The following is a 22068-nucleotide window of genomic DNA, read 5'->3' on the forward strand; positions in this document are numbered from 1 at the left end:
TTAGAACTGTTATCGTAGTCTATGAGAAAAATTGTAAAAAATCAAATATTATTGGCTAATTAACGACAGGAGAGTATGAACATCAGAAATTATTAAACATATTGTTAAATTATAATACAGTTAAAATACGGACCCCTTACTCCTAAACTACTCCTAGACCCGAGCACACCCAAAAATCCCCCCCTTCGTACACAATACTATGATCATAATTGTATTTATTTATCCAAATTAGTTTACATGGAATAACTTCAAAAGTAATATAGTTTACAGTTTACAGTTTAATACACCAGGGTAAAATAGTATAGATATTCATATGAAATTAGCTCATATGTTTTGCCCGCATTATTATTTTCATTTTATCAACGATTGTATAAAATTGGCGATTGTACGGGTCGAAAATTTAGTTTTGGGACACACAACGAAAATATGTACCTAACATCCAACGCCTGATTTCTACCCTCAAGCATTTGCAGCGACCCCCCCCCCTCGCCAAATATTTGGTAAAGTAACCAATTGTCCGTTTCGCGGTTCACTTAACACGAGGGTGGGTGGGCACGATTGCACAGATTGCAGTTGGCGCAATACCTAGCCGGGAACAAATGCATTCAATTTATTTTTCTGCTATCAATATTTTTTTTATTATATTATCATTTATTTACGTATTATTTTTGTGCCATTGTACGGTAATAGAATATCTTGACGAACCCATCATATCAGGTTTCCCTCATTGCTTATTATGCGATACGTGTGCGTCTAGCCTTTTTTTTTTCATAAAACACACACGCACACTTACACTCGGAGTACGCCATTGTTTTTTGAACGGGTTGACAACGAAAAAGAAAAAGGAAACGTGTACTGAGAACATGGCCGACGGCGAATTGCCTGCCAATTATATTATGTCATGCACGGTAGGGGTGGACAACAGTTTACCCCGCAGTCGATGATTTACCACCAGATGCTTTCTATTGTGTAATTAGAGGGGAAAAAAGAATATATATATGTTTTTTACCGCTCAGTGTAAGGGATTGAGTTTTGTAAAAAAAACTACATATATTGTCCAACCAGTGGTGTAGCCTGGAGAAGGGGAGAGCGGTTAACGGGTTATAATTCTTCCTCCCGAGATGTCTTTCTTATTTTATAAAATATACAATAACTTTAAGACATAGATATTATGTCATCGTGTTCACAGTTTCGATAAGCTAAATAATAACGTTTTTGTATTTTAACTTATGTATAATCGTCTAGTTAAAATAAAAATGTTGGTACTAATGTATGAGAATCGAAAATCGAAACCCCTCCCCCCTCACAAAAAAAAAAATTTCTAGCCACACCACTGTTTTCCTCATATTTCACTTGATTTATAGAATCAGAGGTGGAGATGGAAATAATAAATAATTTATATAAATATACGTATAAACATTTTGTATATTAAAACGCTCGGCATATTTGAAAATAATTTCAAATCGCCGATGTTATGATTAATATATGACCCACCTGTTAGAAGACATACATATATATTGTAAATACATAATAACATAATAACATTGGTGTGCATCAACTCGATGGTAAGTTATAACGTGGGTCGAACATGCGAGCCATATGCGTCGATATATACCGTAATAGCAATTAGTCTGTGATGTCCGACCAATTATTCTATGAATTATTGTGGTCGGTTTCTTAAATATTTTCATTGTATACATATATATGTATTCATATATGTATATATATATAGCATAGCGTCTATATAGAAACAAACGTTTCTACCCCTCAGGGGCGTCTCATCCCTATTTTCATATTTTACGCATCATAATAACATATATAAACGCCGGGCGGGATACAACAGAGCTCGTCAATATTTAATAGACTATTATTTTCTTAAAAATTAGAATTTTATCATTCTATTCCTTTTATTTTTTTCACTCGTGTCTATGAAAACTGAGATACAAGTAATAAACGAAAAAGTTAAAACATTAGTGACATGAATAAATCAAGATGAGGTCTCCAATACTTAATTTACGAACTCGTTTTAACATTAACCACATCTTTTTGTTCGTTAATAATTCACACATACACACACACACACACACACACACACAACACACAGATATAAAATATCTACTATTTACAGTATTTATTATTATTAGTATATTTATAAAATTAATTTATTCAATATTTGAATTAATTGCTAGACACTTCTGGGCACGTATTTCTCAATGTCGCTCCTCACGATTAGTCGCTATCTTGCGATTACTACTGTTAGAAATTATATACTATGTCGGCATTGCCCTTTGGAAAATTATAGTTATTTATTAACGTTAATGATGTAAAATCTAACCCTTTGACATTTTTCAGGTGATTATAAAGTGTAGTGTCACAAATGCTTAAGTTTCCATTAATGGTTTTTAATTATCGTGTTTTATCAAGTTTTAAAATATTAAATAACTTTATAATAACTTATCAACTGATAAATGAAAATATTTACTTAAATTACAGAATCTTCGAAAAAACAAAATTTAATGCACTAAAAATTCAATTACCTAAGTAAATAATAAAGTGTTTTCGATGAAAACAAATTAAGAATTTATGTTCTTAGTAAATGTTAATAAACTTTTGAGACTATCCAACACCTATTAAATATTCAGAACTAACAAAATTAATTGTACAACTATATTTTATAGGATTGCAAAAAAGTTACTTATTTTATGTAAGTATAAATCTATTATATAAATTCAAATATATAGAGTTAACTCGAGATTGAATAAAAGTATTAAACTCTTGTGATAACTTTTTTATTAATTAGCCTATAATAATACACCGTACAAAACAAGTTCTACACAGGGTTCTACATTATGTTTAAAGAAATTATTTTTCTTACATTAAAGATTCTAAAAAATATTTCATTAGCTAAAAACCAATTAAGTTCTTTATACATACTAGAAAAAAACTGTGATCTTAACTTATTTCCGATTCAGTTCAATTCTTATGATACGTTCATTAAATTTATATTCAATCCAACAATTGCTATTAAATTGGGATTAATGAGTATAGTTGATAAACCGGTTTATGTTAACAATATCGACATATTATAAATTAAATTATTCATTAATATTTTTACTTTATAGTGTCTTGGCTCGGATATATGTATCTATATACTTACATATAGGTAAATCGATAGACATACAAAGAAAATAGTACCAGCATTTACGAATTAAGATAAAATATTCTACAAATTTTATTTAGTAAATTACTCTCTTAATTAAGTATCTTAACAAATATACCAATAAACATGTACAAAAAAAATGATATAATCCATTTCATTAAAGGAACGGAAAAGTAATTTGGGAAAAAAGAACCAGAGTTTAATTATTTCGGTCAATGTTTATAAGTGAAAATTCTTGGGAAACTGAATGAAGCGAAGGAGGAATATTTGAACCTCTGAGTATTTTATATAGTCCAAATAATAAATTTTATTTTCCTTTAATTCAGCAATAATATATTAAGATGAGCCTACGTCTGTTATCAACTATATAATTTATTAAATAAATCCCTTCCAACAGTAGTGTGAATTCCTGCCCGCATCCTACTATTTCAATCATAACTGAGCGCGTAAACCAAAATTCCTAACTGTACTTATAGTATTTACATAGCTCAATTATATATTATATATTGACTACGGCGCACCCAACATACATACATACACAATAGTGCACAAGTTCAACTTAAATATTTATTTTTTGGTACAAAAAAAAATAAAGAAAAAATAAGAGAAAAATAGTTCAAATTCAACTAACTGATAACCCCCAGCATGACGTCGGTGGCTTGTATTTCCGTCTTTTCACCGGATCATCCTCAGACCATTAATAAATGGAAAAAATACACACAGACGACCATTAATCTTCAAACGAGCGATATGTTTGTGTACGTGTAAAGTCGCACAAAACCCCTCCTCCTACCACGTTTGGTATTTGGTGTATAGTGCGTTAAAAAAAAAAATAATAATAAAATATGTATTATATTTCTACACCACAGATAAATTGTACAACCACAACAACAATTATTTATTAATAATCTAACGTCGCCACTGGTTTAAAACAGCAAAATTTGGTAGATATCAGGGACGGCTTGTAAGCACTTACTACCGGGGCAGTGTCCCAGTAAAAACATTTTTATGTACATTTTGGTTAAATAAATTAAAATTTAGTAGGCATACTAGTATATTTATGAACATATTTGGAGATATATAATTTACGTTTTAGCGTTTAAGTTGTTTTAATGTGATACGATGGAAGCCAGAACATTTATTTCGGGATAGGTGGGGTGGTTTAAATTATACTGCCACGGTAAGATGTAAATGTTCAAACCGTCTCTGGATGATATTCATTCTAAGAAAATATTTGCGATATTTTCTACCCGTGTAATTATTTTTATACGTGCTACATGCAATATTGATCGGCTTCCGTCATTCATTAAAATACAATAATAATACGTTCATGAATTTTATGACAAAACGAAAAAGTATTGTTAAAGAGTGTTTGCCTTTCTCACACCGCCTTAGAGTTGTCACTGAAACCCATACATCCTTCCCTCGATCCTTTTTTTGTCCAATTCAATAGAACTGTACATAAACCCTAGGGGACAGACGGCAATGGTTCACAGAATTTCTGTATGACATTTTTTAATCCTCTATCGATCTCAGAGCAACAGTCCCTAAATAAATCATGTCAAATGACGTGTGCAATATTATAATAGTACAATAGTAAACATTCCATATAGAAATATACTTTGTTATAAACGAATAAGATCTTTAAAAATAACAATTTTGCAATCCGAAGACTAATAATCTCATATCAAAATAATTCCAAACAAGCAAGTATCATAAAAACAAATTTAATCAAGTGTATACGAATATAATTGTACTAGGACTTAAAATAAGCGAACCAATGGTCCATAAAAACACGTGATGAAACCAGAAAAATTTACTTTTTATGCGTGTTTTTTTTTAACTTATCATGAAAACTTATCATGTAAATTTCGGTTATTTTTACTCTTCATGGCACAACTTTGAAATCGAATTAAGAATAATATTAGAAACTCGGAGAAATACTCTAAAACGGAATGTCGACAACACATCTGTTCCACATTTAACATTATTCGTGTCCATTGGACCGTTCACATAGTATAGTTAACCCCGAGAAAAATCGGAAAAATAAAATAATTACGCACAGGATATACACCCGGGGTGCAGGTGCTTGGCCACCGACCTGATGAACCACGACCGTGCATGTGACAGATCCTTATGTACGCGACGAGCGGCAGTGATAGAACAATGCATCAACGACGAACATATTTTTGTGACCGAAAACTCGTAATTTGTACACCATTGTTATCCACGTCGGATGATGATGAGGAAGTTTTTTTTTGTATACTAAAACTCTCTCTTACAGCCGACGATGTTACAATATACGCCCATGCGTGTCATGATCGTCTTTTCGAGAAGAGGCTTTACCCCTAACCTTTTATTTTTCGGCATTCCTTGACAACGGATATGTACGACTGTGATCAATGAAGACGAACGACATTATAATTGTACAATCCATTTGATATTAGACACAATACATATAGCGGTGATCTCAAAAAGGGGAAATGTGTGTTTATTTTGTAGATGTTTTTAATAAGAAACATCCGCAACCGTTTTGTTTTTCATTTTATTTATGCACGATTTTTTTCTGCAAGACTGATGATCATAAATCGTTCATAAAACATCTATAGTTACTATATATATTTTTTAAATAAGTTATGTATGTCTAGAACAATGATATAAAATAGTTTCAAAAGAAAAAAATTGTATAAAAATATGTAAAAGTAAACGAATTCACAGTAAATGACTGAGAATTATAATTGTATTCCAACACGGTATAGTGAATGATAAACATCAATTTCGTACAACTAGTGTCAAAGACCAACACTTACTGAATAGGATTTCTTTTTAACGTCATTAAATAATTTAATTACAGTTAAAATATTAAAACCTACTTACTTCTTGGTAATTAAAATAATTATGAGTTAAATTTATTTTATATTAAACAAAAATTATTTTTAGTAGACAAATTAACAATAGCATGAACTTTTTTAAAAATATGATTTAAGATTTAAAATATGATCAATGGAAACATATGCATGCACTACTAGTAATTAATGGAGTAGAATAAAATCTTTATAATTCATTTATATTTAATATTGTATAACCGCATATTGTATAATATTAATACAACAAAACATTGAAGTTCTGATAATTAATAATATAATTAATGCCATCAATGGAGTCTATATTTAAATAACTGTCATTCAAACGAACTAGTGTGATGTATTTTTAGAGTGGTTTAATTTGTTTTTAAATTCATATCAGGGCATAGACAGTTTTCTCACGATTTCAAACGAAAAATTACGATACAAACCAATCAAAATGATTCATCAACGGATGAAACACCAAATATTATTTGGCTTTGGGTTTTTAAATATAAAAATAATACCATTCATTATTAATGGTCAGGTAATTTTTTTTTTACATCAAGGGGCGTTAGATTCATTTTTTTTACTGTTGCAGGGGCGAAACGGAAGAGGCAACAGAATTACATGGGAAATGATATTCGATACACGAAAATATGCGGATTCCGCGTCACACGAATGACTTTCGTTTGCTTCTATGCATTATTTCATGAAACAAACTTACAAGGGTGCTGTTTATTGCATTCCACGGCGGCAGCGACGACCGATCGACCCGAGCCCGCGGCGACCTACCAATCGCTGCATACCTAGACGTATGTACACATGGTACGAAGAAGAAATATAATTATAACTACAAGAACAAACACCTATTTGCGTAATGGGCGGTTTACCGTCTTTCAAATAACGTATTTGTGAATAAATTCTTATATATATATATATATATATTTTCCGTTTTAAGGATATATATTAATGTAATTGTGGATGGAATACGCAGCGGTGATGCATTGAGTTCTTTGGTCTGTATCTAGAACCAATAGTTTACGTTTCAGATACACCGTATAATTTTATCCTGCACAAACCGTTTTTATCTTTAATATTCTAAGTGTTTTTTTTATCCTTTGATTAGGCATACATCAACTCATTATACTTTTACAAAATTGCCTCAAGATATTCGTATAAAATTGCATTGAGAAATATACGAAATACAATTCTAGTTCAACACTGTATTTGAAATTTCCTAAAAACAAATTTCGGGCAAAATCAATGTGGGTTTCACTGGTGATTTTTAAAATAATATACACCAAAGATTCTGTAATAAGTTTCACTCCAATACATCTACTCAAAATATTATTAAATAGTCTGATAACTATATAACTTCAAGAATATTATATTAAATTTTGCAGTGAACAAATACTTACAATTTTATATGAAATCAATAATCGAATCTATTTTAAGAAAAAATATAAAAAAACATTGATGGATTTAATGAATCTTCGGTTTAAGTTATTAATAATAGGTTATTCGTACTTATAAATATATTTCTGTACTTTTGATCAACATAGAAAATATTTATAACATTAAGATCATAGGTCAGATACCAATTTATAATTTTAGTATAGTGATAACAATTATTTTTTATTGAGCCTAATAATAATATAACTAACATTTAATGCGTTTTAATTAGAATGATTTGTAAAACTGTAAAAATTTCAAGTATTTTTATTAAGTACCTAATGAAATTTACATTTTTTTTCAATTATTAGCATGTATAATTATTACATTAACATAAAATCGACACCTGTCCAAGAACACCAATAAACTTATTCACCTGTTTCAAATATTATTATCTACCTATGTGTTTAATTTAGAAAAAAAAATTACATACAATAGACATATGGTGTTTCTTTTATATTCTTAATTTTTTTCTAAAATTGTTATATGTCCTACGTCCAAAAACTTAACGGTGTACCAGGGAAATAATAATAATAAAAAAAAAATCTCTTTGAGTATTGCATATATCGTACATAGTTTAGATACATATACATAATTACACGTACGAAGTATAATTTCAATTGTATCATCACAAGAATGAGAAAAAACAATTAAACACTCATCAACAAAAATCGAATTCATTACCGTGCCTTTATACAAAACAAAAAAGGGAAAACAGGCCTGGAGAGTAATAATAATTTTATTTTACCATTAAAGTCGTAGAGTAGGTTTACAATGGTCTGACCAGAGTTACCATTGAAAATATGGAATTTCATCGCACGCAGAAATATGCATACGTTTCTATTATATTTATAACAGATGTTCTAGTCGGGACTCAAAAGGCAGATAAAAATCAAAAAATCGTCCGTGCCAGTGTTATTGAGTGGGCTCATTCACGATGGAGCCCAGCGAGCAATAGACGAGTCATCGAGTGCAGGTCTGGGGAAAATTTCGAAATCGTCGAAAGGTGGGGTGGCGACGAAGGGTCGTGCGCGTTTTCATCTCCGCCAACGCCAACGCCACTGAGCGAAGGTTCGAGGAACAAGAGGGAATCACAATATACCGTATTCAACGGCAATCGAAAACGCATCAGCACTACACCCGAGAACGAGTGTTTAAACGAACCGGCAGTTAGCGTACCTACATTTCAATCGTATTTATTTTGCGTGTGTACTTAGAGGCGTGCTCACTGCGGTGTAAATCGGAAAATTGATCGTTGCCACGGCGCGTGCCTAAACACCAACCATGATTTCTCGACGAAAAACGCTCGGATGGTGAACGGGTCAACATATCGTTGGACCGGACTCGGTAGCGGAACAAAAACAGCCGTATAATAACACCTCGCATAGCGAGGTCGCAACGCACTTGTACATTCAAACGAAACTCACCTCTAAATGTTCCAAGTGTTTTGCTTGGCGAACGGATGCTACTGCGGCTGCAAGTCGTTTCAAGTAAATCCGACAACAATACTAACAATAATAACGAATCGAAAGCCCGACGACTTTTCTCGGCTACGGAAAACCGGTTCGGCCGACAATGATTATTTTAAGATATTTTTCCCAGCGTTTTCGGTTTCGCGCCGGGTCGTAAATGATCGTGAACAATAATATTATATTACGTGCAATATATTAATATAATACATTAATTTAACGCGCACGCACACACCGGTCGTGAATTATTATTTTACTATCTCGAACGCACTGAAACCGTACACGCGTTTCGGAACACTGAAAATCGGATTTTCACGCGCGAACCCAAAAACCGATCGGTACACGATAAAAACCGACGGCGGAGGGAGATTAAACGACAATAAAACGAAATACACAAACACGGCCGCGGAAAGGTGACGACGTCGACGGAGCTGGAACGTAACAACGCGACGGCGACGACACGCAGCGACGGCACACGAAACACAACTGGCGAGGTGCCGCCGACGACCGGCGGACGGGGCTCTGCGAGCGACCCGCTAATCGGTCGACGAGTCGCCGCGCGCCCGTCGCGCATTTACCTCGGCTAACCGGGACGCGTCTATTACAATATTACGTACCTACCCACCGCGCGGCGCGTTTTCTCCTTTGTATTATTTTGTTAGACGCGTTACCGATGTTTGTTTTACGGGAATTCATCGTGTTGCTGCATTACGTCCGATGAGATTTTTTTCAATCGATTACAACAAACGACGTTGTGTATTCCTTACGTATAATTACATCGAGGACGAACAATTGTATACCGAAACAATCCTGCAGCTTTTCGTTTCAAATTCGTAGTTCTCGTTATCGGTTTGGGGTGAGTATGGAAACGGTTAAAAAAATGTATACGTTTTATTCGTTGCAATAATGTATTTTGTTTATCGAATTATAAGAATGTACTTTGAATGAAAAACGAAATTATTTACATATTCTTATCGAGTTCGAATTTAAAACTGAATAAAAAGTACTGTTTCAGGTTACCGTATTTTTATGCTAGACATTTTTGAGCATTATAGAATTCTATAACTTGAGAAATGTCTCTGTACGCGTAGAGTGAATTTGTCTTCAACTTACTCCCATATTTTTACCATATTTTTTTCTCGTGATTAATGTAATTTATTTTTATTCTTAAGTGACAAAAGTTTCAAATTAATAAACCGAAAATAGGTTGATATATTTACAAATAAATAAAACGTAACCATTATTTTAATAGCATCACAACATAAAAAAAAACCATCTAATAATTTTGTGTGGATGTTTTGACCGGTGTCAATTATTTCGGTGTCACGAAGATGTCGTTAACTACTTTGTATTAATGAGTATAAAAATATTATGACACTGGTGGATTTTTGGTAAGAATTACGACCATCACACATTACATATTTTATAAACCTCAATAATAAAAAAGTCCTTTTCACAGCGTTCCTAAAGATAAAACTAAAATAAATATGTTCTATGTAACCACAACTGCCGTAAATCATATCACTAAAAGTAAATGAAAAATTAAAGATGTATAACTCTGAAAAAAAAAATTAAAAAAACAATCACTCTCCTTAAAATCGTTATTTTTCATCATTTTACAGAAAAAATGTATACCATTTTACGAATTTACCAAAAATATAGGTAATATAGGTAAAAATTCGTAATATTTTTATTCGTTGATATAATGATTTTTCGTTTTCTTTAGTCAATTTTCAAATGGTCGTTATCGTCATATTTAACTGAAATTCTGATGTCTCATGATTATGATCTTTCATTCTACTCCACCTACAATTGTTATATATAGACTATGATTTTAGTATAATTTCATTCAACAATCAAGCATAATCTCTTGTGATTGGATTAGTATAATATTAAAAATACAATAATTTTCATTCGTTCTTTCTATACGTGGTTTTAACACATGACATTATAATATCGATAAAAAATGTTGACACGACACGTACTTAATGGCAACGATATCAAATTAAACAAAAAAGAATAATAAATTAAAATATGACACGTACGTAGCGCACTTTAGCTATTTGCTTAAACGGAGCAGTGGTGCATTTAGAGAGCAAGAAAAAAATTATAATTAAACATTTGACATTATTTGGTGTAATTTTTAACTGAACAAAACACTTTAAAATTGTATACTGTTAAATATTGATATATATATATGAATTAGATATACATTTTAATATGTTATTCAAAACAAGCAAGGGATGCCATTTTTTCATTAATTTAGGGTGGAAAGAGATGGTGTAAGGTTGTAAAGCGTAGCGACAAGTTGGTGGGAGGGGGCAATAAAATGTTTTCACACCGAAGCGCATACATTATAAATACGCCAATGATATGGGAACACTGTATTATTTAATATTTGTACACATTTGTTGAGTACTATACAATTTTATTGTATATTTTAACAATACTGAATTCTCAGTATATTGAGACGTACATTTTAATCACGAGCTAGCACGTACACAAGGGGGAGTTTTAGGGGTTCAAACCCCTCCCGAAATTCAAAAAAATGATTAAATATGTGTTTATATAGTAAAATTGTTATATAGATTATATTATTATTACAACCTCAAACTCCTCCCAAAATATTTTTTTGTATACGTTCCTGATCACGAGTGCTAATTAATTTAACATAAAATTTATATTTGTTCACCAAAAATCGATATAATCAGCATATTAATTTATCAACATCAAAATATAGACTAATTTTTTGTCTCTTAATGGTATCATTCAAATTCGTGCAAAGAATCATATCACTCTGCACAGTATCTACTTGATACATACATCTGACACGGAATATTGTTGACCGGCAAAAAACAATAATATACCCAACCCTCATAAATTTGTTATGAGAAAAGAAAAAGGAACAGAACATATACATAAATATTGTAGTATTTATTAGGAAAATACGTCACATTATGTCAAGTGCGATTATTGCAACGGTTCATTAATATGTAAATTCAAAAATGTTTTTCATTTTCTATAATAAATAATCGAAAATTTAGGGAAAATCCGATTTTGTGTTTTGTTGGACAAAATCATAAAGTTAGAATCAATTACGATATAACTATAAGAATTAAAACTACAATTGATTACTTAAAACATTGTTTTACAACTGAGAAATTAAAAGTATAGCGTGTATCTAATTCGATTTCGAACAAATGTTAAAACTACTGTCGTGTACTTTTGGTTTATTACCAACTATATAGCTTTTTATTATTAAGAACTATTATTATTAACATTTAATTATCTCTGTGTCTTCACCGAGCATCTTCTCAACACATGTTTCCATGCAACTTTGTAAAATATTTTATTATTTCCGCTAATTATACTAAATTGTATGGATAGGAAACATATAAAAATATTTCTATACTATTGTGGTTAAAGATAAAATTATCGGGTAGTAATCGTGCAACATTCTTAGGCCAGATACCTAAATTAAATTTTATATTTATTTGAAAAACGAAAAACAAATTCTTTGTTTATCTATTATAAAATAAACCGAAGACATTTAATATTTGTACATTTTTTAAACTATCCACTGTAAATATTGCAACATTTAATTACACCTTAAGGATACGTTATAGTATAGTGTAAGCAATATTATACTTTAAACGCTATTTAAATGCATAACGTACAATGTCTAACTATTTACAATAGTCTAATGACTAGTAGCTTTCACACTATACAATTAGTAGCGTGTTTTAAGTACTTATTAATGAAGTTTTGTTATATTTATATTACTACTGTTGATTATTATACTGCCCATCAGTAACCGATTCGAGAAGTCAGAATAGTAGGAGAAACGAGAGCCCCGAATCGATCCACTTACGTGAACTTAAAACCAACTTGGTGCAACGGGAGGGGATGGTTTCGCAACTCCGGAAACGATGCTCCCCGAGGTTGAGGTGCCTGCTTGGTCTGCAACGGGGTGACTGCCGAAACAAGCGGTCGATAGTGAAATTATAAACCACAAGGCCCAATGGCGTGAGACCCGACACGGTTAGGTACGATTTCATGTTACACGCAAAACAACCGGTTAGGCACAGTACATTTCAATGCCATACAGTGGCGTAGAAAGGGTATGGAAAATTGTTGTGCCTACGCCAGGGGCGTGAATTGCAAAGGGGTGCCAAATTGTGCGAAAGTCGTATTTTTATTCTACAATCAAATCAAAATTTTTTCAATGAACTCTTTGAAATACGTAGATGTTGTCTATTTGTACATACTGCGTGTGAATTTAATTATGAAATTATTAAAATAGCGCAAGGACATTTAAATAAAAAATTTCATATAAAGAAATTATCAATGAATTTGCTAGTCATAAAGCGAGAACTGCAAATTTTCAAAGTTTAAAATGAACACTGTAATAACTTATAAGTATAAATTGTATACTTAAAAATATTAGTAAAATAAAAGTTTAAAAAAAATATCGTGACATAATTGTTTAAAACAGCGTTTTTTTCTAAGTTTGCCAGGGGCGCTAGTGAGTCTTCCTACGCCACTGTTGCTGAAAAAGTGATCCACATTTAGATCACCACAGAACGCAAACCAAGTGCCTCTTATTTTTTCATTTCATCAGCGAGCTCGCGACTAGAGTTCTAAAGCGATTTTATTTTACGTATAGGTGCCTAATTATGATTACACAACATTTGATTTTTGTAGGTCATGTCTACTTGCGTATAGTGGTCGTTATCGACACAAAATTACTGCAGTTTCCGAATAACTTAAGCACAAGACCAATGCGCACGTTACGCGTGTCTGTTCGAGACAAACTTCCAATTATTGCAGTAGGACAATGGATTCATCTTAAACATTTTTTCCTTTAAATTAAACTATATATAAACTATAGTAGCCTGTTCACATGAGACATAACAACGTGTGGCACGTGTGCATAATGGTAAAATGAAGTTTCCTCGAGTCTCTTACCTCAATGGCAGTAATAAACAATGTATATATCATACTGTATACTTATATCAAAATATTCGTTTATCAGTAATATAAGACTATATGTACATTGGACAGGTGCTTAGAAGAAATTAAAAAACAGAACTTGCCGTTTTATAAACGTAAAAAATGTTAAATACGCCATTGAATTACATTGTAACACAGTTTACACATAAATATCATTTCGAGATAAACCATGATGCTGCAGCAGTGTAAGAGAAAAATATTTATGAATAAAAATAAATACTATACTAGGTAATTATAGGAACATCATACCACTTAATGTTTCAAAAAATATTTGAACACAAATCTACTTTTACAGAAATACGACTTTCGAAAGTTTAGCATAACGGATTCTTGAAATGTTTTTTATTTTTTTGTGGTTTTATGAACAGTAATAGGTCAACGCCAATAAAACTTATTTAAAAAAATTTATGTTTTTCCTTTCATCATACGTTCAATAAAATTTTCAGTAATACTAATTTCACTGTCCACGCTATGTTTTAATGATTTTAATTAATCAATTAACCACTCGCAGTATTTTTAAACATTTAATTTATACAGACTAAAATAATTTTAGTTTGCATAATTTTATTTTTTTAAATTATTTAACTTTCTTAATATAAATCAAATTGTGTAAATAACCAAGAAAAAAGTTTTTTTTTTTTTTTTATATACATTAAAGGACCTGTTTATATTTATTTATTATATAGCATTTTAAATTCCTTTCTACGATGTACAAAAATGTCTCGGTTTACTTAAATAATTTAAAGTTGTTTTTCTCATTAAAGTTAACGCAAGCTGATGCATAATCTCCCGTCTGTTCTTGTTTAATCGTTACAAACGAAATAAACGTACATACTTGGCTACTCTTTATAACACACGAACTATAATGGATTTGTTCTAGAACTTTCCATATTATTTTGGACAAGTTTAATCATAACCACCAAGTTTCTTTTCATAAATGTTAAGTGAACAATATATGCGTAAAAAATATTCTTTCGAACAAAATTACTTTTTGATAAACACTTAATATTTTTTCCATAAATTATTGTCAAACTATTCTCATTTAATTATTTTATAAAAATTGTTTCTGGGTTTAATTTATTGTTAGCATTCAAAGCACCCGGGATATTATTATCTTTACCGAGAATCATAATTCATAATAATGTAAACTAATTTTCTATTTAAAATAATATGATGCTGTAATGAATGAAGTATTGCGCGATAACAAAACTTTTAACAGCTAGTAACTGATAGTTTTTATACTTATTTCAAAACGATGGTATAATTAAATAAGGATTACAAGGGCTTATTTAAAACCTACAAAATTATGATCTAGAGATAGCTATGATTATGGCAAAGCTATCATTTGGTGACTGAAGATCATTTCGTTTTGGATAAATTTACTTCGTTATTTTTTCTTGTTTGTTATACAATCGATTTCTAATTAAATAAATAAAAAAAATCTAATTAAATGTTCAATTTAATTAATTACTATTTAAAATGTACGCGTTATATTGTAAATACCATTTCAATAATTATAAATAAAGGGTTCATATGTGACTTAAATAATATACACAATTGTCATATATTCATATATCTGTAGGTCAACATTTTAATTTATAATTATTTAATTAATTATTTTATGATCCAATTTAAATATTAAGTAATCATACATTTTTAATTTACTTTAATTATCACGTTTATTGGACCGGTCTGTTGTGTACTATAGTAATATATTTTTATAGATGACATTTTTCAATTAAATCAAAACCCACTTTTGTTAGGCAACTGAATCATTAATTCATAAATGTAATACTCTCAAAGCTGCGACTATTCATGAAACTCCGAATATGATAACTGTACCATTTCCCAGTAATTAACGGTTAAATAACATCATAATTTATATAAATACGTATATCTGAACCCATTTATAACACGGTAATGAGTAATAATGACATATTTCAATTTTCTAGAAAACAAATAAGCATTTGTTCAGGTTTTTACTTACGCTGCAGTTAAAACATTTTCGTTTTTGTCAACTGATTAATCTATTTTGTGTGCAAATATTTTTTAAATATACTTATAGCTTTTTTTTAAAAATCTTGTTATCTCATACATTATATTACACTTTTTTTTGCAAGCAGCTTATCAAGTCAACATCCAAACAAAGAATAAAACAGTATATTATGTAAACAAACGTAGAATAATATATACTGCGAACACAATACATACTATTATGTTCACAGTGTACAATGATTTTATCTTTGAGTAAGTGAAATTCGTAAATGGATGCGTTTAATGGACTAATTTGGTTTATAAGTAATAATCATTTTTGAAAATGTTTATTGTATTTCTAATACATCTGAGGTGTAGTTTACATTGATTCGTCGACATCAACGCGCATTTAAGGTTATTAGATACTTATACAGCGGTACAAAGTCGTATTCAGTTCTTTTTTCGACCATTACTGCATTAGGTACGACTTATACGGTTAGTTAAAAAATATAATTTAAACCGTTTTAAAGGTATTTTAGGTTCATTGCTTGCGAACACCTTACGTATCACGTGGTTTTTACCATATGAATAATCCACCAGTACTGACTCATCTATTTTGAAAATCTGTATCTTAATCAAACAAAAATATTTTCAAACCTCAGATAATACGTATAGAGACTTCCTCACGTTCACACAAGAAATATCGCCGTTTCTATTAGACGTGTATTATACACACCACGAAAGACTTATAATATTCATCGACGGTCACGCCGATTCATACCGATTCGCGTTTGGCTATTGTTCGAGCACACCAATGTGTACGGATAAACGGACGATAATGCGAGACGCATTTTCACTCGGACGATTTTTCATCGGTTTAAGAATGCCCGGGACGGTCCGGAATTATTGACATTACGCATCGTTTATCATTAACCACCGCGTGCTTTACCTACAGAGTTCGCGCAAACGTCACAAAGGGTCGTCCTCGCGCGCCGTCCTGCAGCGCAGCTACAATACGTATCGCACACCCTTATTCGAACAGGATATATTTTCCGCGCTCCACGTTCGTCTTTGTGCGAATGGTTTACATCCAAAGACGACCTAACCCAGCACACAAGTCCCGTGTCATAAATGCCCGTCTCACCCGTCAGGCCACGTAGCCCGAAAAATGTCCTGCGAGTGATGACATAACATGTGAACCTTTTCACCGGGATCTGCCACACACGTGCAGCGGATCGGGTACATTGCGGTCGAGCTCCACCACCAAAAACACTGCGGAAACGCCGGACGAACAAATTAATAAAATGGATTTGTTATTTCTGTACACATTGTTGCGCCCCGCGGTGTGCTTATGACTACGCTGAAATGCGTCTTTTATAGATACGTTTCGTTGGTTCGTTTATTCGGGGAGTACATAAAAAATTATAGCCAATAATTGACATAAAAAATAAATAAATACCGATACTTTTCAAACGATTTGGGGAATATAGAAGGGCGACCACGCCCGTACGTAGGACCGGTGACGGATTTATAAGGGAGTGTCACGTGGGTCTGGAACCCGGCTCGGATGTCGGAATAAATAACATTGTACATACGTGCCTGTGTACGTTTCAAGTATACTCAAATAATACGTGAAAGTTCAATAATCATTCCAAAAAATACCTGAAAACAGACCTGCGGTAACGGTAACTATTGGTAATCGATTACGTCGCGATAGTGTTTTTATTTTTCGTACCGTCCCGTTATTTCGCAATGGTAATAAAATATTTGAAAAAAAAATAAAAATAAAAAAAATAAAAACGTATACCCAAGAAATAATTCGCTATTCAACGCCTACCGGAGGTCCGTATTCCGTCGCGCGTGTAGCGTCGAACGGACGCGACCGAATAAATCACGTGATTCACTGGGATTCGGAAACGAACATTTCGAGTGCATATAATTGACCTTCCTGTTCGGGGAGTTTATAAACGCGTTGTTTTAGGGTACAACGGTCCTGCTAGATTTATTGACGCGCCAGCTCGGAGGAGGTTGTATACGTTTTTCTCCTCGTTTCCTTCTGGCCGTTCTATGCGTTTATACACGCGCGCGCACATAAAATATATTCGCACACGCCAACGCACCCGCGTCTCCCTGTTTCTCCTTCGAACTACGTTATGTACACGTAATACCGCTGCTGCTCCTCTAAATCCCACCAAAGCGTACGGTACGCCGCCCGTTTGAGCGAAAACGTTATTAATAATATTTTATTTTATATAGTTTATATGCATTTAGAAAGTGTCAAATATGATGCAAATATGCAAGGAAAAAATAGCTAGATATGCAATTATATGCGTTATGTTACACTTTATAAAATATTTTTATTTTTTTCTTAAAACCACTCTTTTATACTTAATAAAATTCTAAATATTTTATCAAAAACGAAAAAAATGATAGTATCCACTGCCTTATATTTCAAATAATTTAAATCAATCTAAAATTTTTAGGAAACTTTAAAACGAGAATACAAAAAAAATAAAAAATAAATATTTTAGATCATTTGAAGTTACCTAACTATCAAAAAACTAATAGAAAACTTCAAAAAATTACAAATCTTTTAAAATACTATTTTTGAAACTTAATACTTATCATGTCTATTTATGCTCTATTCAAGGCGATTACAAAATTTACTGTAAATTAAAATAGTTATTTTATTAAAAACCCATTAAATATGCATGTTATACGCATTTGTGTACAAATATGCAATAACCCTCGAAATATGCAAAATATGTAATATAAAATTTGATGTTTAAATTCGGTCCGATATGAATCGTGAACATTTTAAACCTCCATAGGCGTGCATACATTTAGTACAAACATGCAAATGCATATAAATCCGGACTCTAGTTATTCTATGATATTGCGTGCGCTCAAAACGGTTGTTAAAACGGTGCGTTCGGAAATTCGAATTTAAAATAATATTTCTAACTTTTGTTCGCGAACGGGATCGTGCGTTACACGTGTACAATTGCCGTGAGACGTTTTCCAGATTCAACGCAAACACTGCGGGTTATGACAGTAAACCGTACAATATCTATACTAATAGGTGGCAAATATTCAATTTGAATAACTACACGGCACGTTGTTATGATTCTTGTTGTTGTTGTTGATATTATTTACGTTGATGCGGTGACAAAAACAAGACAGTACAGAGATAGATATGTAGGAATAAGTTAATTAAAAATGAAAAAAAAAAAATAATGAAACATAAATATACTCTTGAAACGCGCATTAAATTGATTCGCTTGATTCCCTCATAGCTCAACAAATAAATACGGTTTGTATTACCATGTGTAATTATTGTGATGTGACAAAACAGGATGTGTTCAATTAATTTTGACAGTTATAACGTATTATAATAATATATTTACGTTATATTTTGTATCCCAGTAATTTCATTCTTCACTCAACGTAGTATTACAATATAATAAAAATTAATTACCGAAACTAAAACTCACCTATACGTTTATTATTAAATATTAAATCGTGTAAAAATATTATAACTAGCTCAATCTGTTAAAAAAAAAAAAAAAAAAAAAAACCATTGTTAATATCATAAAACCTATGTAATTCATATGAATATGTATGTTTTACAACACAGATCACAGATGTAAATGGACGAATGGTGCACATTATAAAAACGGTTCCTAGAACTCTTTATACGTTTTTTCTATTAGTAGTTCCCACACGTGACTGTTGATAGCTTATAAAACACTGCACTGAGTTTCTTATACTTATAAGTTCATATACGTTTCTGTTAATGACAAATTATATTCATTTTATCACATCTATGAAGAAACTATTTATAATTTAAATATAATAATGCTATAAACATTTTAAAACCCTATTGTGTTCAGTAAGTGTTTGAATACAAAATATATTTTTCAATGCCAACACGACGGAAATATTTTTTTACGCCAAACATTATTCAGATACGAAATCTAAAATCTAAATCTTTGATGTAACATATAATGACTATAATCAAAGTTCGGTCCAGTTCTTTCGGAGTTTTTTAAACATAAAATTGCTTATGATAAATGTAAAATTATTAGAATATTAATATTTTTCATTTGTAACCACCAAGAATACAAAAAACATTAACCAAGTAATTACTATACTAAAAAAATATATTGATTCCATTTGAAAGTCAAAAATGTATAATACTACTGTATACTTCTATTAAGATGTACAACAAACTTTTAAATTAGATAGTAATACAGTCTATAGTATATATATACTTTCCAAAATCAGAATTTGAAAATATGTATAGTTTAAACATAAAAAAATGGGTGAACCAAGAGCACGCTTAAAAATATCACCATATATAGTTGTTATAAATTGCTAATTTATATTTTCCTTCAAAGCAATCGCATAAGAATACATTATTATTACTATTATTTAAATTATGCATATACATATCAATATTTAATTTATATATCTTGAATAACATTTATTCCCGTAATTCAGTTATTAGGAAATATTACGTTTAAAAAAAATGTATGCATAATATATTATTATATATAATGTTATATATATATTTATATATATATAAATTAGTACTGTAGGGAAGTCTTTACGCGACTAAGTGTGTATCACTACGAGTTACGATGAGAAATTGTTTTAAATTACTTAAGAACTTCCAATGGGAAAAAGGTACATTTTTCATAATTCTATTAGACATTTTTCCGCCTTGTATGTATTAGTAATGAATAAAATGTGACTATGGAGGATTTCCCCCCTAGGGGCTGTGTACTTGGAAAGTTTTTCCCCCTATCTTCCAGTTCAATTTGTGGCTAGAATTAGTTTTGTTTTGTCGATCTGTCACTAAGTTCTCCTCCCGAAGAAAAAACAGCAAAAAAGTATCTAAAAAGAATTCTTTTCGTTTACGCGCGTCGAGGAGTTATTAAGTTTTCCCCTGGCCCTTTGTCAGAATTACCAGCAAACTTTTTTTTTTAGATTCTGTGTTGGGATTTCAAAATTACGAAACATTGGTGTACGGAAAGAAAAACAACAAGGTCTTTATATATATATATAAATACAGTATGTTAGAGGTACACGAAAAATGTTCAATTTAATGGCAAACGAGAGTCGAAGCAAAGTTCGAGGATTGTCGAAATGGCGAAAGTTTTTTTAGCCGTACCAGCACTAAAATATTTAGTTTGGACACGATAAATTCATAAGCGAAAAAAAGAGAGTTGGAATAAAAAATGTGTGAAAACACGTACACTACTATATCTATTATGACATTATGTGAACAAAATATTACATTTTGTTTCCATTTGTCTTTTTAATCCGTTATAAAATGAAACAACTATTTAAGCGTTTATTTTGGATTCTGAGTAAAACGAGGAATTCATCAGTTTTTACCAAGATGTGTGTTTTGTTACCAAATGTAGACCAGAAGAAGCGGTTAGATAATCACCGAATAAAAAGTAAACGCTAGGAAAAGTGTAATAGTTGGTGCAATAAGTTGTTCGTTTTTTTTTGGTTTATATTAATATTTTTCCGAATATTTAAGGAAAACAAAGGAAAAATCGAAAATTGCACGGCTAACAATCGCATATCGTTTTGTCGCAAACAATTTTTTATAGCTCTATGATATGTAAGCATAAAAAAATGAAATTTTGACGAAACCAGATATTTAGACGAATTTCTATAGTACTGTTGTCCGTTCATCGAAGTTATTTCATCGGGATCCTATTCGTCTTGCGTCACTTCATCGGCGACGGTTCATCGCTCAAAATCTCCTCATCAACACCGTGTAACGTTTTATCGCATACATTCCACCGCATGGGATATCATCGCATATGACACATTAATGCAATATTAATTAACATATAAACATACATTCGTCATTTGTATAGTTAAATAAATTCAATTTTATTATAAAACGTGCATTCCTTTATTATCTTCACTAGTTTTTACTATGGAAATAATCAGTTCGATTATTACAATTTAAATATAAAATAAATATAAAACTCTAAAAATAACTGAAATAAATAAAAATATTTAAATTGTTTTTACTAGGAATTGATTTTATTTACTTTTTTTTCAATGTTTATGAGCATCAAAGATGAAGAAAAATTCTTTTAAATAGGTCCCGATAGATTTGTTTCCA

The 22068-nt window shown here is 31.1% G+C and overlaps 1 protein-coding gene across 8 annotated transcripts in view; it reads right to left on the reverse strand.

Annotated features, from left to right (window-relative positions):
* The window catches only part of LOC112693333 (ephrin type-B receptor 1-B), a 114320-nt gene extending 104911 nt beyond the window's left edge, over nucleotides 1-9409 (reverse strand). For all 8 annotated transcript variants that reach the window (XM_025568333.1, XM_025568330.1, XM_025568331.1 and 5 more), the window contains exon 1: nucleotides 8886-9409. The gene's annotated coding sequence lies outside the window, so the exon portion shown is untranslated. The remainder of the gene's footprint in view (nucleotides 1-8885) is intronic.
* Nucleotides 9410-22068: the final 12659 nt, after the last annotated feature.

The sequence above is a fragment of the Sipha flava genome, unplaced genomic scaffold (assembly GCF_003268045.1).
Source record: "Sipha flava isolate LNK unplaced genomic scaffold, YSA_version1 85_pilon_pilon, whole genome shotgun sequence".
NCBI lineage: Eukaryota > Metazoa > Arthropoda > Insecta > Hemiptera > Aphididae > Sipha > Sipha flava.